This window comes from Rutidosis leptorrhynchoides, chromosome 3 (assembly GCF_046630445.1).
Source record: "Rutidosis leptorrhynchoides isolate AG116_Rl617_1_P2 chromosome 3, CSIRO_AGI_Rlap_v1, whole genome shotgun sequence".
Taxonomy (NCBI): Eukaryota; Viridiplantae; Streptophyta; class Magnoliopsida; order Asterales; family Asteraceae; genus Rutidosis; species Rutidosis leptorrhynchoides.
Window position 1 is genome coordinate 201,361,390 of NC_092335.1, and position 17,411 is coordinate 201,378,800.

Below are 17,411 nucleotides of genomic sequence, written 5' to 3' on the forward strand. Positions count from 1 at the left end.
CCTAATTATGATACCATAGACAAACCCTAACATGAAAATACTTTCATAAATCATGTAAGCTAAGCCAGAAATTTCCAGCTCAGACAAGTTAGGTTAAATAACCTAGTTGGAAAAGTCCAAGGTGTTACAATCTTCACCCGTTAAAGAAATTTCGTCCCGAAATTTGGGTACTAGTTGACTCGGGTGTTGAAATGGTGAGAGAGTTTTGGTTTCTTATACATTCTCTTTGAAAAAGGGTGACTCTAAAATCTCAATGAGCTATTAATAACCTTTGAGTTGGAGATTTCTATGGATTCTCTGGTGAATTAGGGTTGTCGTTCAGATGGATCTCTTCTAATGAATGAATAGGTTCGTTGAAGAGATACTCCTTCGAGTTCAGTATTTGAAAGATATTGTGAATGTCGTTAGTTTCAGATGGAAGTTATCAATGACGAGTTATTTGATTTTTCTTATCCTAGTGTTTGTCAATGATGAGAACCTAATCACATTTGAGGGGGAATGATTGATGTGTGCAGCGGGGTGTATGAAATAGTATTAATTTAAATTTAAATACGAAATACGACGAAATATTACACAAATTTTAATTATTTATTTACAAAATGGATATACCTAAATCTTGCTACAACACTATAGGCAGTGTACCTAATCGTAGAGTAGTATAGTTTTTAGTAAGTCCGGTTCGTTCCACAGGGAGCGGGCTTATTGCACACTATATTTTTAAACAACTATATTTGTACAAAATATATATAATTATATATAATAATATATAAAAGGGGGTTTACCGTTTAATGACCTGTTTGTCGATTTATATTTTAAGCGAAGCGTATAGTAAATGACGATATTTAAATAACAATATAAAATAAATAACAATAATTAAAATGACAATAAATAAAAGTACGAGGAAAAATGAAATAAAATATATTATGCTTATTTAAGCTTCCATAACCATGATGTTTGACGTGTTGATTTTAGTTTTATGCCCATGGGTTAATTGTCCTTTGTCCTGGATTATTTAATATGTCCGTCTGGTTTTTGTCCATAACAGTCCATCGGTCATAAATTTAAAGTGCGAGTGTCCTCGTCAAATTATTCTTATACCCGAAGTCAAATATTCCAACTAATTGGGGACTTAAACTGTAACAAGGTTTTAATACTTTGTTTAATAATTACACCAGGATATCGACTCTGTGTAACCCAAGGTTTTAATACTTTGTTATCAATTATGCCAAGTGTCCTTGTACATAATTTCACCCCTGTTTTAATAATTCCATAGACTATTAATCCATTCCCGTGTCTGATTAAATGAACGATTATTCGTACATATAAATATCCCGCACATCGTGTCCGATCGAGTGTATATGGTTATTTATAGGTACGTTCAATTGTAAATCTTTATATTAAAATTAACAAACTATCATTTAGTTAAACAAATATAAAGCCCATTAATAGCCCATAGTCTAATTTTCACAAGTGTCGTTCTTTTGTCCAAACCCCAATTAAGGTACAAAGCCCAATTACCCCGTCTTTAATATTTAGTCCAACATCATGATTACTTTGGCTCAAATAAGCATAATAATAACTTAAGTACGAGACATTAATTTAAAAAGGAGAACATAGCTTACATTAATTATTTATCGCGTAGTGTTACACGGACAGAGCTCCGACTTTAAAACCCGTAAAATAACCTTTACATAACCCGAACTAATCTAATATAAAACTACCCTATACTATATATATTATATATATATTTATTTATTTATTTATTACAGAGTATTATTATTATTATTTTTATATATTTAAACTCAGCAGAATGCATGGCCTTTTATAGGCATTTCTGATTTTTGCAGCTCCGCGAGTCGTGGAGTTTTAAGCCTGCAAACTCCGCGAGTCGTGGAGTTTGAAAATCCAGCTCACATAATTTTGGAACCTTACTTGTCGACATATTTTATATATAAATATAAAATATAAATAATTAATATAATTATTTATATATTATATTATATTCTTGTGCATAGTAGACTTGTAATTTTTGGTCCATTGCGTCGGGCGTTGATAGTTGGCTCGGGTACCGGTTCCGGATTTTCGAACGTCCTTGCGTACAATTTAATATCTTATACTTTGCGTTTTGTAACTTGTACTCTTGTCATTTTTAGACGTTTTTCATCAATAAATTGAACCTTTTGAATTGTATCTTGTACATTTGAGCTTTTTGGACGTTTGTGTCTTCAAATCTTCGTTTTCGCCTTTTGTCTTCGCACTTATTTATTTAAACAATTACAATGAAAATATAATACAATTACATATGAAAACCTATTATTTAGGAGGGATATTGCTATGAAATATATGTTCCTTTTTAGCCTTATCAAATATCCCCACACTTAAACGTTGCTTGTCCTCAAGCAATACATAACTTGAAATAAAATCACACTTCACTCGAATCACTTTTTTATTCTCACACTTTGTACATCAGTGATTTTGATATAGCGGTATAAACAATGATAGTAACGATGGTTAAAGGTGGGTGTGTCATCCACAGTTGCCTCGGGTTTAGGTCAACGACACTTACAATCAAATAGCCGATTTACTTTCGATTTTCAAAGCAAAGTGCACATTTGAAAGGCGGTTTACAGTCCCACATGACTATGAAAATGTAGATCCTTAAGGAAATTGGATCTTTATGAAAACATTTGATCTTTTTGAAAATTTAATCTAGCTTTTACCCTTGATAAGTTTTCCGGAATAACCCTTCACCGGTGTTGCAAAATATTTTTGTGGGTGTTGTGGGTTTCAGATTTGAAAATTTTAGCTCAAAACTTATGGTTTTGTATCACCCACTTGCTATCCTTGTTTTAGGAAAGCAACACATCCAGTTTACTTGCTCCGTATATTACCTTTCGGTAAACTACCGTTCGGTTGTAAAGGAAAGTGATGAACAAGCAACTGTTAAGGCAATGTCCCGTGACTTGCTTTTGATTATGGTCTATAAACGCGTCGGATGCTAGTACTATCCTTTGTAGGAGCAATAGTAAGATCATCCTATAATTTTTTTGGTCTGGCACAAGGTCCTGTCTTCGACCATGCTATGCAACCACCGTTCTTACGGTTGACACCCGATTTGGTTCAGGTGACCTAATGAATTCCAGGTGAATTCCTAGGATTTTACGTTCAATGGTAATTAACGCATTGAAAATAGGTTTTCAGAAGAAAAAAAATCGGTTTGTAATTTTGATCAAAATATTTTCTCGTTCAAGCTCGAGTTTAGATATCATCGAATTCCATGAGTTTGTAATTCTCAATCTTTAAAGTCAATCTCAAGGATTGAGTAATATCAGTCTTAAAAGCTGATTTTTAATCTTTAAGGAGATTATCCTTTCTGGGGGTCTGATTCATTAGTCTTATCAAGCTAATTTGCACGGCGCCCTCCCCATTTTACGAGACAGATAAGTCTGACCACATGGCGACCCTGTTTGATGCTGAGGTCCGTGGATTTCCTGCTGATTTTAGAGATGACTTTTCTAGATTTTTCGTCAACCTACAGCTGGTCTGGACGACAACTTATTGACCTAAATCAAGAAGCGCGTGTCTTTTTCGGAAGAGTTTACTTCCTTTTAATGATGGAATTGATTCATCATGTAGATCCATCTTTTCTTTTCTTTCATCGGGTAAAATAGTTAATTTAGTCCAAAACAAAAGCACCTGCAATAAACTTTACAGAAACATGTGCTAGATAGTTTTTAATTGAATAACTAGGTACATTCTCCCCACACTTAGTTTCTTTCTTTGCCTTTTTATTCTCCTTTATTCCATTTTAAATGAATTCAAACGTTTTAGGGTGTTTCTCAATTTATGTCCTTTCCGAGGTAACGATAATTTCGGTATTAACACCTAATTTTCATCGTTCATAAATATGTATAAACATGATTTTGAATTCATTTAGTTTAAAATTTTTCAAATTTTCACAAAATTTGGCAAATAAAACCAAGTGTAAACCCGAGAGAATTTATAATCCTTCCCCACACTTAAGATCATGCAATGCCCTCATTTGCATGAAATTAGACTCTAATTATAAATTCATGAGGGTGATTAGTGTAGAAAAGTGATTGAAAATACCCAGTTTGTAATTACAAAGCTCGTCGAATGATAGATGGTTCGCCTTATCGTTCATTCCTTCTTGTTTTATCACACATGTTTTTCTTCAAAAACGGTTGCTTTTCTGAACTGTTATCTAAGTTTTGAAAATACGTCTTTTACCCTAACTCATCATGCATTTTTATTAACGAGTTATGCACTAACCCGAACCCCTAATTTAACGTTAAGTGGGGTTAGACTTCCCCACACTTAGCTGAAGACATGTGAAGTCGGTAGAATAAGTTCCACGAATTAAAATAGTAGCCAGTTATTTACATCTCGGGTGGTGTATAATATATCAATGGGTTTAAAGTTTAGACTCACCCGATCGTCACTACTTAATTCTTTTTTAAGTGTAGCTTTTAGTAAATGGATATGTCTCTTTTCTGGTTCTTGGTCAAATGGATTGATATACACCGACATACATATTATAGGGTGGACAATTCCTAACATTTCCTTCCTTTTATTCTCGGGATTAAAGGTTTCACCTCTATTACCCAATTGGGTGAAATTTGAGGTGTCATTATCTATTACATCTCGTAGTTCATCTTCGATAGATGACTCATCTATTGAGAATATTGGGTTGGAAGGTTGTGGAATGGTGAATTTCGGGATCGAAGTAGATTCTTCTTCATTAACGGTACTTATCGGTCCCACCACTTTGGTATTGGGGGTAAAATTTTCAACGTTATCGTTTTCCCAAGAGTACAAATTTGTCTTCCTTATTTCTTCTTCATCCATAGATGGATCGATGATTTCGTCGGTAGAGGCTAATGTGTCGATATGTTGTGAAATTGGTAAGACTGAATAAAAAGTATCATCGGGATAGTTGGTGATTTCGGAGCTCTCGAATTCATCAAAATTCGATGATATGAGATTTTCTTGCACAATACTCCTCAGATCAATAGGTGTGTAGTCTGATAGAGTTTCAGCTTGCCGGTTTACAAACTCTCTCATTTGTTCATTTTGAGCATTGAGTTCTTCGAGTTTGATTTTCATATTGTCTAATAAATTTTCAGACACGTAATTTTCCTCGTCTACTGGTTGTTGAGTTTGGAAATATCCTTGGGAATAATCCCAATTTAAATTGTATTCTTCATAATCATTCCATTCAGGTTCCGTGGGTGCGTAATTTTCCATAGGAACGTAATAGTAACATTCCCATGTTGAGTGATAATCTCCACAGATTTCACAACCAGTTATTGTTTCATCGTTCATGATCCAAGATTGACTGATCGGATTGTCATCAACACTCGATTGAGAGTATTGATTTTGTATTTCATAAAGAGTTTCCAAAATATCTTCGAGACTTTTCATAATGCGCTTATTACCAAATTTTAATTATCCTATTAGTTATAAAAATAGAAAAACTTATATAAGTTGTCCAATTAATAGACTTTTCTGCTTTTGCCCACGTTTCGAATAGCCAATAGATGCAGCAGGGAGCCAGAACCCTTTAAATCGGAAGCTCACAACTCAGCCACTAACAAATTCAACTATTACTACGAAGCAGAAAATTTGGATGTCTATCAATTTAACCGCTTAAAATAATTTTTCGTTTTGAAATTTTAGAGAAGAAATAGAGAAAATTTCTAAGTCCTAAAAACTAGCGTGTCGAGAAATAAGAAAGAAAAAGAGTGCGCGTCGAAAAACGTCGAAAAATAAAAATAAGAAAGATAGCGCGAAAAAATGGCGTCGCAAAATTCTAAAGCATCTAAATCTTAGTCTAAGGAATAAGCACTTAAGGGATTTTACGGCAAAGCATAAAAATCTAGAAATAAAAATAAGCTACGGCAAAATACTAAGCTTAAAACTAGATATGAACGATAAAAATACAAATATTACGATTAACCGATTAAAAAGATACAAAAATAAAAATAAGCTTAAATTTTGATAAAATTATTTATTTTTATAAAAATATTATTTTTATATATTTATTTTATAAAAGTATTAATTTATATATATAAATAAAACTAATTAAAATTTAAAATACAATTTAATTAAAAATTAAAACTAATTATATTAAACTAATAAAGTAATTAGGGTTTAAAAATAATAATAAATAATATTACTCCGTAATTAAAGCGAAAATATCGTTTCTGTCAGCGCTCCAGGGTGGCTCCGTGAGTCGCGTTGCCACCTGCCCTAAAATTCCGCAAGTCGCGGAGTTTGCATTTTCGTATTTTTTTATATAATTTTATATTGTTTTTCTAAAAATATATATAAATATATTTATACAAAAATAAATTAAAAATATAGAGTTTCACCGAGTTCCCCGGCAGCGGCGCCAAAAACTTGATGTGTGCAGCGGGGTGTACGAAATAGTATTAATTTAAATACGAAATACGACGAAATATTACACAAATTTTAATTATTTATTTACAAAATGGATATACCTAAACCTTGCTACAACACTATAGGTAGTGTACCTAATCGTAGAGTAGTATAGTTTTTAGTAACTCCGGTTCGTTCCACAGGGAGCGGGCTTATTGCACACTATATTTTTAAACAACTATATTTGTACAAAATATATATAATTATATATAATAATATATAAAAGGGGGTTTACCGTTTAATGATCGGTTTGTCGATTTATATTTTAAGCGAAGCGTATAGTAAATGACGATATTTAAATAACAGTATAAAATAAATAACAATAATTAAAATGACAATAAATAAAAGTACGAGGAAAAATGAAATAAAATATATTATGCTTATTTAAGCTTCTGTAACCATGATGTTTGACGTGTTGATTTTAGTTTTATGCCCATGGGTTAATTGTCCTTTGTCCTGGATTATTTAATATGTCCATCTGGTTTTTGTCCATAACAGTCCATCGATTATAAATTTAAAGTGCGAGTGTCCTCGTCAAATTATTCTTATACCCGAAGTCAAATATTCCAACTAATTGGGGACTTAAACTGTAACAAGGTTTTAATACTTTGTTTAATAATTACACCAGGATATCGACTGCGTGTAACCCAAGGTTTTAATACTTTGTTATCAATTATGCCAAGTGTCCTTGTACATAATTTCACCCCTGTTTTAATAATTCCATAGACTATTAATCCATTCCCGTGTCCGGTTAAATGAACGATTATTCGTACATATAAATATTCCGCCCATCGTGTCCGATCGAGTGTATATGGTTATTTATAGGTACGTTCAATTGTAAATCTTTATATTAAAATTAACAAACTATCATTTAGTTAAACAAATATAAAGCCCATTAACAGCCCATAGTCTAATTTCCACAAGTGTCGTTCTTTTGTCCAAACCCCAATTAAGGTACAAAGCCCAATTACCCCGTCTTTAATATTTAGTCCAACATCATGATTACTTTGGCTCAAATAAGCATAATAATAACTTAAGTACGAGACATTAATTTAAAAAGGAGAACATAGCTTACATTGATTATTTATCGCGTAGTGTTACACGGACAGAGCTCCGACTTTAAAACCCGTAAAATAACCTTTACATAACCCGAACTAATCTAATATAAAACTACCCTATACTATATATATTATATATATATATATTTATTTATTTATTACAGAGTATTATTATTATTATTTTTATATATTTAAACTCGGCAGAATGCATGGCCTTTTATAGGCATTTCTGATTTTTGCAGCTCCGCGAGTCATGGAGTTTTAAGCCTGCAAACTTCGCGAGTCGTGGAGTTTGAAAATCCAGCTCACATAATTTTGGAACCTTGCTTGTCGACATATTTTATATATAAATATAAAATATAAATAATTAATATAATTATTTATATATTATATTATATTCTTGTGCATAGTAGACTTGTAATTTTTGGTCCATTGCGTCGGGCGTTGATAGTTGGCTCGGGTACCGGTTCCGGATTTTCGAACGTCCTTGCGTACAATTTAATATCTTGTACTTTGCGTTTTGTAACTTGTACTCTTGTCATTTTTAGACGTTTTTCATCAATAAATTGAACCTTTTGAATTGTATCTTGTACATTTGAGCTTTTTGGACGTTTGTGTCTTCAAATCTTCGTTTTCGCCTTTTGTCTTCGCACTTATTTATTTAAACAATTACAATGAAAATATAATACAATTACATATGAAAACCTATTATTTAGGAGGGATATTGCTATGAAATATATGTTCCATTTTAGCCTTATCAATGATGAATCCTAATAAGGTTTTGATACTTAAAATCAGCGTTCTAGAAACTTCCTCAATTTCTATAGATTTCTTAATACTCGATTTTAGATCTTATCACGGATCAGATATACGCGGATCCTATCATGATTTTTGTGTGAATTATCGTAGTATAATCACGTGACTAGGCGTCATTATACCGTAACAATTCATACTTTCGTCTTTTCCTTAACTGATGGTGTAAATTTCCTATAACCTATTACAATATAATTCCTTTAGTCAGACATCATTATATTATAATAATTTACACATTTATTTCACTATCCCTTTTTAGCAGATGATATCGATGTCCTATATTCAATTCACTAATAGCCTGGCTCCAAGAATGTCTTTCTTATCTTACTCGTATTCTAAGATACAGAATCAGTTTAGTTATCAGGCTTTCCACCAGATTAATTCTTTGAGTAAATCACTAGATCTTCGTGGCTGTTCAAGTGATTCGTAATTCGTCACAAGGTTCTCTGATTAGTACCTTCTCAACTCGCTTCTCTTATGAGTTGATTGTTCGTACATATATTATTGCGGGATACCCCTTCCTTCGGTACTATTGAGTCTTTAGATATGCAATTATATTTAGCCCCGTGTCACAATCCTTTTTGGGTTAACGTTAGATCTTCTGCAAGAGAGATTCATACTTCCTTATTGATGCATGATCTCCACATCGCTATAGGGCTAGCTAATGGTAACTTGCTAAAGGTAGATAAGGTCATGTGCGATTGTGCCTTGAACTAATTTGATAGTTTGTTTAAAGTTGACATGATGCAGTTCATTAGGGTGACTAGGATAGATTCCATAGGATAGTTTCTAGTTGAGTGTTTGATAAGAGAGAGGATGTGGCTTCTTTAACCAGTATTTATCGGATTCCTCCTCTTAAGGAACAATACTTGTTAATTTATGATTTGAGATCCTTTCTTCATTAAGTATCTTATGTTTAAGTAGGTGGAATCGTATATTATTGGTGGAATCTGGTTGAGTGCTAGTAATGGTTAGATCGGGTTGCTTGTCCAAAGAGTTGTTCACAACTATGAATAAATCAAACTATTGTTCAATAGTGGGTAATTATCATAGCCTTCACGGTATCACACGATCCTAAACTTGAGTGACACGATATGCGGATATCTCGTGACAACGTCCAAATTGTTCGGATGTCTTCCTTGACGAATGGTGTAATCTATAACCATATGAGTAGTATGGTGATGTTGCAAGCGAATGACGGGATTAACCGATATTGTGTTGGAAGGTTCATTTATATCATAGCGGGAGTTTTTGTCCTCAGATTCCATTAATCAAGGATGTCGATCATCCAATTCCACTTACGTGCATCTGATTGACAATGAATGGTGGAAATTATAGGCTTAAGGTTGACTCAAATGATGGTTCAAAATGGGGATATAAATTTCCATCATTGGAATACGTATAGTTTAAAATACTGAACGTATAAGCATAAGAGGTGTTTAGTGAATACTCGTCCTCGCGGACTGTAACAAGTGTTGAGGAGGTAGGGTAAACAACAAACAATAGTGGAGTATAAATGGTAGATGAGGATAAATATGAATCCTCGGGATCTCTCTCCGAGTCTACTTTAATACACTCCTTCCAAAAAGACAACTGGCTACACTAGAGTCAAGCGAAGTTTCAGATTGTACGATAATGAGGGAGTCGACATACTTGTCATCAAAATCAACAGAAATGATTGGTGCGAAAGAGGTCATCTAAGAGTTATCAGTTTCTTAAGGTCAGTTCAATATCTTAAAATCAGATAATGTGATCAAATAGTTCGAATAAGAACATAAGCTAATCCTTCCGTAGTCTAGACTCATTAATGTATCCTAACAAATCTGCCAGACTCACTAATGGAGATCCTAGATCCCAATGACATGGACTATGATACCACTCTGTTACACCCTCACCTAACCCTTTATGACGTGGCATGACTTCATGGTCCCAGTCCAGTCTTCTATCAGAGTGCACGAAAGCTAACTATAAACCTGAGAATACATGCATAAAAACACGGTCAACATAATGTTGGTGAGTTCATAGGTTTTAGTTGCATAAGTAAAATGATTTGACCACAAGGGTTCACAGATTAAATCAGTTTGTGATCTGTCATGCAAAATAGTTTTGAAAAAAAAAATTCACAGAGCACACATTAGTTGATGAAAAACTAATCACAAGTTTTCATGTTCATAACTAGTTTGACCATAACACGAATCGCAAGCTTTCAAGTTCATAAACAGTTTCATGGTTTACCAGATTTTAAGTTTATAAACAGTTTCATGAACCATAAGACTTCATAGCCTTTAAATAGTTTTTGTGGACCACAAGATTACAAGAGTTCACGTCTAAAGCTAGTTTTCAAACAAGTATAACGATAGTTCGAAAATTGTTAAAAAGTGTATTCTTTATAGTAGAGCTCCCAATATTGAACTTAACAAGTCGATACTGAAGTATCTGTACCCGAAAAACCTAGTCACTCATAGTCCAAAAGTGAACCGTGACGAAGTATGAGCATCCAATTAGTTTAACTACTAAGTTCGAATGTGGTTGTCAAATCCAGATAGATCTATCCCCATTATTCGAGTTTATCAAATCCATGTAATTAAAAATATTGAAATTAGGATTTCAGTGGACTATAAAAGTTACTCCATATAATACAATTTAGTTACTCATGTCCACAACGTAAAACATAGATCAAACATAAATCTCATTCCAAGTTACAAAGCGTTTAAAAGGAACCACACAATTAACTCATATCAAGCTTCAAAATATATATATATATATCGTATTAATATAGCAAACATGTTTTAAAAAAATCTAAATCATGTCTTAAAATAGTAGGCATGTATTATCACCCCAAAATATGAAAATGGTAAAAAATGGGCTATGAAACTCACTATCGATGCAACACGGTGCGAAGCTCGAAAAGTGCGGTTTTAAACGTTTCACGGTGATCCGGGATCGAGACCTAAATATATGAATTAAGGTCAGAGGTCATACTATATTTAACATAGTATTTTGTTAAGTTTATAAACTGATTTTATTAGTTTTTACGTAATTGTTTCGGGTTTTCAATTTCGTAAAAGTCATGTGTTTCTTAGTTTATGCTTTAATGATTTTCTGATTTGAATCACCAACTTCCCACAAGTATAAATCATTGAGTTTTTATTCAAATATGATGATTCCACTTTTCCAAGTTAGCTTTTTGAGTCCTCTAAACAACCATGTAAGTGTGGTTAGTTAACTCAAAGTAAAAGTTAATTAAAATGACCATTGTCTACAAGTGTGCAAAACAGTCCTGTTTTAAACTATAAGCTTCTACACAAGCTTAAAAATAGAAAACTCATTTGTTTTAATTATTACTTTTAAAGAGAACATTTAAAATGTAAATGAACACATGTTCAAAAGGAATCATCTCCAAGTTGTTGTATACATAGTTTTTAAGAGTGATCTTTATGGTCAAAATTTGACTTCAACAAAAACATTTGTCAACTTTTGGTGACCATTTCTCAATATTTACTCAATGGATTTTGGTGATTCAACTTGACATATCTTCCTTATTATGTCTAGTTTTCAAATCATAAGTCTATATATCTAGATCTATATTATATTTTGGTTTACACATGATCTTTTGAATTTTGGTCAGATTGGTTCAAATCTAAATCTTGAGTCACAAAATAAAAATGGAAAATCACTTTTTCTTTGAGAAAATTCATGAAACGTTTACTGTAAATCATGAACATATATATGAACAACATATCAAAATATGAGCTCCTAAAACCAAGTATAAGTAGCTTGTTAGTCGTGATTCTATAACAGTTTTCAGGGACTGATTTGGACAGATTCAAGCTTATGAGATTTCTATGTGTGTTAGCCACTTTTTCTTGATTTTATGTGTTCAAATATTTAAGATAAATTGTTTATGAGTTATATAACATATTTTAGTTCATGTTTACAGCCTCATTTTACTAGAATAAGAATAGCTTCTTTGAATAATCATGGTGTACAAAACACTATATTCTAGCTTGTATATCTTGAGTCTAGAAGATGAAGATATTTAATAAAGAAAAGTATAAAGTTTTTACCTTGATGAATGAAGATGAAGATGCTGAGTGAATATGTATGAAGATGGTGATGAAGGTGCTTGAATATTAGAGAGAAAATGCAAGTAGTAAAAAAAGATGTAGTGATATGTGTGTGTGTGTGTGTGTGTGTATGTGTGTGTGTGTGTGTGTGTTTGTGTGTGTGTGTGTGTGTGTGGCTTCAAAAGGAAAAAATCAAATTAGCTAACTAGTGAAGTTAAGATGGTGTGTAGCATGCATGAGACACAATTACATGTAAGGAAGCAAGAATGCATGTTCTTGCATGCATGGTATTAAACTTGGAGGTTAAGTTTGCATGTAATTAGCCTTAATAATTGTGATTAGTTAGGTGTAATGTTAAGCTTAAACTTAAATTAGTTAGCTTTAGATGTAAGTATGTGTTTAAGTGTTTGTGATCTTGATTTAAGATTGATCATATATTGTTTTAGCTTCTAGATAGATTAAGGAAGGTTACCTAATCATAATACTTGATTAGTTGATGTATTTAACTTCATAAATACATAAGGGTGTGAGTTTCTCAAGTTAAGAGTTTACAAGGATATAATAGGGTTTCCGAAAATTGTGTGAATGGTTGTGATAAGTTAGGATTGTTCAAGTCCTAATTATGAGACCATAGACTAACCCTAACATGAAACTACTTTCATAAATCATGTGAGCTAAGCCAGGAATTACTAGCTCGAACAAGTTAGGTTAATTAACCTAGTTGGAAAAGTCTGACGTGTGACACTCATTCCTAGAAATAATAGAAAATGCAGTTTTAACAGAAGGAACAGGATCAGAAGTAAAAAAATTTGACTTCTAATAGGTACATAAACATCATCAAGACCCATTAAAAACTGCATATGCTTTAGAAATTGATTATGTTCTTGAAATGATTTATTAGCGGATACAATATCATCAATTTTAATCATATCATCAAATTGTCTCCACATAGCATTTAACTTATGATAATAATCAGATAATGGTTGACCAGATTGACTACATGAATTAATTTTTTGATATAGATTAAATGTAATAATGCATCTACTTTGTCATAGGTTTCTTTAAATTCATTCCAAACAGATTAAGCAGTTTTATAGAAAATTTGACCATTATACACATCCTCAGATAGTGACATTAAAATCCAAGAAAGAACCACAGAATTACATCTGTCCCATTGTTCTAATAACACTTCATCATCTTCATACTCATATCTAACACATGTACCATCAATGACACCTAGTTTATTTTTAGTTTGTAAAGCAAGTTTCATAGCACATAATCGCACATTATAGTTTTATGTTCCTTTTAGTTTTTGTGTGATTAAAGATGCACCAGAAGTGTCACTTGGATGAAGATATAAAGGATCATTACATTCAAGTTTACTAATCTTAGTAATACCAGCAGAACTAACAGAACTATCATCAGACATGGTTACAGTAACAAGCAGAAATCAAATAAACAATTCAAAAAATAAACAGTAAACACAATATCAAACAAATTTAGACAAACAGTAAAAACAAAGCATGCAAAACACACAGATCTTTAATCATGCAGTTCTAAAAATATAATAGCTCACAAAACCACAACAAATCTAGGGTTCAGACACCTATAAGGAAGAAGAATACAAACCCCCAATGGACTGGCTACTAGCCAGACAACCAGCAATATGAAAGAAAACAAAAATATACACAATATAGAGAAATTGAAAGACTCAAAGATACGAAAAAGAGTAATAGTTTCAAGAAGACAATTCTTTTTGACTACTCCGATGGCTGCAAGTGAATTTGGAATGAGATAGACAGAGCCAGGGTGATGTTATGCGAGGTGTATATAAAATAGTTTATATTTTACTAGGAAAAACTATTAAATACGATACAATTTTACACAAGATATTTATTTATTTATAGAATGGATATACTTAAACCTTGCTACAACACTTATAGGCAGTGTACCTAATCGTACAGTAGTGTAGTTTTTAGTAAGTCCGGTTCGTTCCACAGGGAAATCTTTAAACAAAGCTCAACGCTATATTAGTTTACTTTTATAAAAATACAAATATATATATAAGTAATATTATTATTATAAAGGGGGGTTTTTACCGTTTAATGACCGGTTTGTCGATTTTAAGACTTTAGTCGCAGTTAAAACCTAATGTAAAATATAAAATAAATACAAGACTTAAATTAAAGCGTAAAGTAAATAACGATAATGAAATTGCGAATAAAAATGCGATAAAATAAAATTGCGATAATTAAAAAGTACGATAATTAAAAGTGCGATAAAATAAAATAAAAAAGTGCGATAATTAGAAGTGCAATTAAATATAAAATAAAGGAAATTAAATATGAAATAAAAGAATTATGCTTATTTAAACTTCCGTAATCATGATGTTTGACGTGTTGATTTTAGTTTTATGCCCATGGGTTAATTGTCCTTTGTCCTGGATTATTTAATATGTCCGTCTGGTTTTTGTCCATAACAGTCCATCAGTCATAAATATAAATTGCAAGTGTCCTTGTCAAATTATTATTATACCCGAAGTTAAATATTCCAACTAATTGGGGATTCGAATTGTAACAAGGTTTTAATACTTTGTTTAATGAATACACCAGGTTATCGACTGCGTGTAAACCAAGGTTTTACCACTTTGTTAACAATTACACCAATTACCCTTGAATGTAATTTCACCCCTGTTTTAATTATTCTAGTGGCTAGTAATCCATTCCCGTGTCCGGTTAAATGAACGATTATTCGTACATATAAATACCCCGCCCATCGTGTCCGATTGAGTGTATATGGTAGTTTATAGGGACGCCCAATTGTAAATCTTTATATTAACATTAACAAACTTTCATTTAGTTAAACAAATATAAAGCCCATTAATAGCCCATAGTCTAATTTCCACAAGTGTCGTTCTTTTGTCCAAACCCCAATTATGGTACAAAGCCCAATTACCCAATTTTAGTAATTAGCCCAACATCATGATTACTTCGTTTTAAATAAGCATAATAATAACTTAGCTACGAGACATTAATATAAAAAGGTTGAACATAACTTACAATGATTAAAAATAGCGTAGCGTTACACGGACAGAATTTCGACTTACACCCTTACAACATTCGCTAACATACCCTTATTATTAGGATTTAAAATTAAAATTAAAATTAAAATATAAATTATATATATATTACGTATATATTGAGAGAGAGATTGAGAAATAGAATATGAAATTTGATCAGAATTCGGTTTGCTTTATAGCCAGACTTGATTTTTGGGGCTCCGCGACTCGCGGCAAAATGCCCTTCAAACTCCGCGAGTCGCGGAGATAGAAATTACAGCTCAGTCCTTGGAGTTTTCTCTGCCGACGGTTTTTATTATATATATATAATATATATATAATTAATATAATTAATTATATATTATATTATATTTATATACATAGTTAACTTGTAATTTTTAGTCCGTTGCGTCGAGCGTTAAGAGTTGACTCTGGTCCCGGTTCCGGATTTTCGAACGTCCTCGCGTACAATTTAATATCTTGTACTTTGCGTTTTGAATTTTGTACTCTTGTGATTTCGAGACGTTTCTTATCAATAATTGGAACCTCTTTGATTGTCTTTTGTTCTTTTGAGCTTTTTGGTCGTTTGCGTCTTCAAATCGTCGAATCTGTCTTTTGTCTTCACCTTTTATTATTTAAACGAATATCACTTGTAAATAGAACAATTGCAACTAAAAGCTTGTCTTTCTTGAGGAATAATGCTATGAAATATATGTTCGTTTTTAGCATTATCAAATATTCCCACACTTGAGCGTTGCTTGTCCTCAAGCAATATCGTCTTGAAATACTAGAATCACTTCTTTATTCTTCACACTTTGTACATCAGTGATTTCTATACGGCGGTATAAACAATGGTAGTAACGATATGGTTTACAGTCCCACATGACTATAAAAATTTAGATCCATTGAGGAAATTGGATCTTTATGAAAACATTTGATCTTTTGAAAATCTAGTTTTTACCCTAGATAAGTTTTCCGGGATAACCCTTTACCGGTGTTTGCAAAATATTTTTGTGGGTTTGGTGGGTTTCAGATTTGAAAATTTTAGCTCAAAACTTGCGGTTTTGTGTCACCCACTTGCTAACCTTGTATTTGGAAAGCAACACGTCCAGTTTACTTGTCCCGTATATTACCTTTCGGCAAACTACCGTCCGGTTGTAAAGGAAAGCGTTGAACAAGCAACTGTTAAGGCAATGTCCCGTGACATGCTTTTGATTATGGTCTATAACGTGTCGGACGCAATTACTATCCTTGGTAGGAGCAATAGTAAAGCTCACCCTTATAATTTTTTTTCGGTCTGGCATAAGGTCATGTCTTTGACCACTATGCAACCACCGTTCTTACGGTTGACACCCGATTTAGTTCAGGTGACCTAATGAATTCCAGGTGAATTCCTAGGATTTTACGTTCAATGGTAATGAACGCATTGAAAATAGGGTTTTCAGAAAACAAATCGGTTTGTAATTTTTTTGATCAAAATATTTTCTCGTTTAAGCTCGAGTTTAGATATCATCGAATTCCATGAGTTTGAATTCTCAATCTTTAAGGTCAATCTCTAGGATTGAGTAATATCAGTCTTAAAAGCTGATTTTTAATCTTTAAGGAGATTATCCTTTCTGGGGATCTGATTCATTAGTCTTATCCAGCTAATTTGCATGGTGCCCCCCCATTGTACGAGATAAATCCTTCTCATGGTTAGGATAAATCTGACCACTTGGCGACCCTGTTTAATGCTGAGGTCCGTGGAATTCCTGCTGATTTTAGTGATGACTTTTCTAGATTTTTCGTCAACCTACAGCTGGTCTGGACGACAACTTCATGACCTAAATCAAGAAGCGCGTGTCTTTTTCGGAAGACTTTACTTCCTTTTAATGATGGAATTGATTCATCGTGTAGATCCATCTCTTCTTTTCTTTCATTGGGTAAAACAGTTTAGTTTAGTCCAAAGCAAAA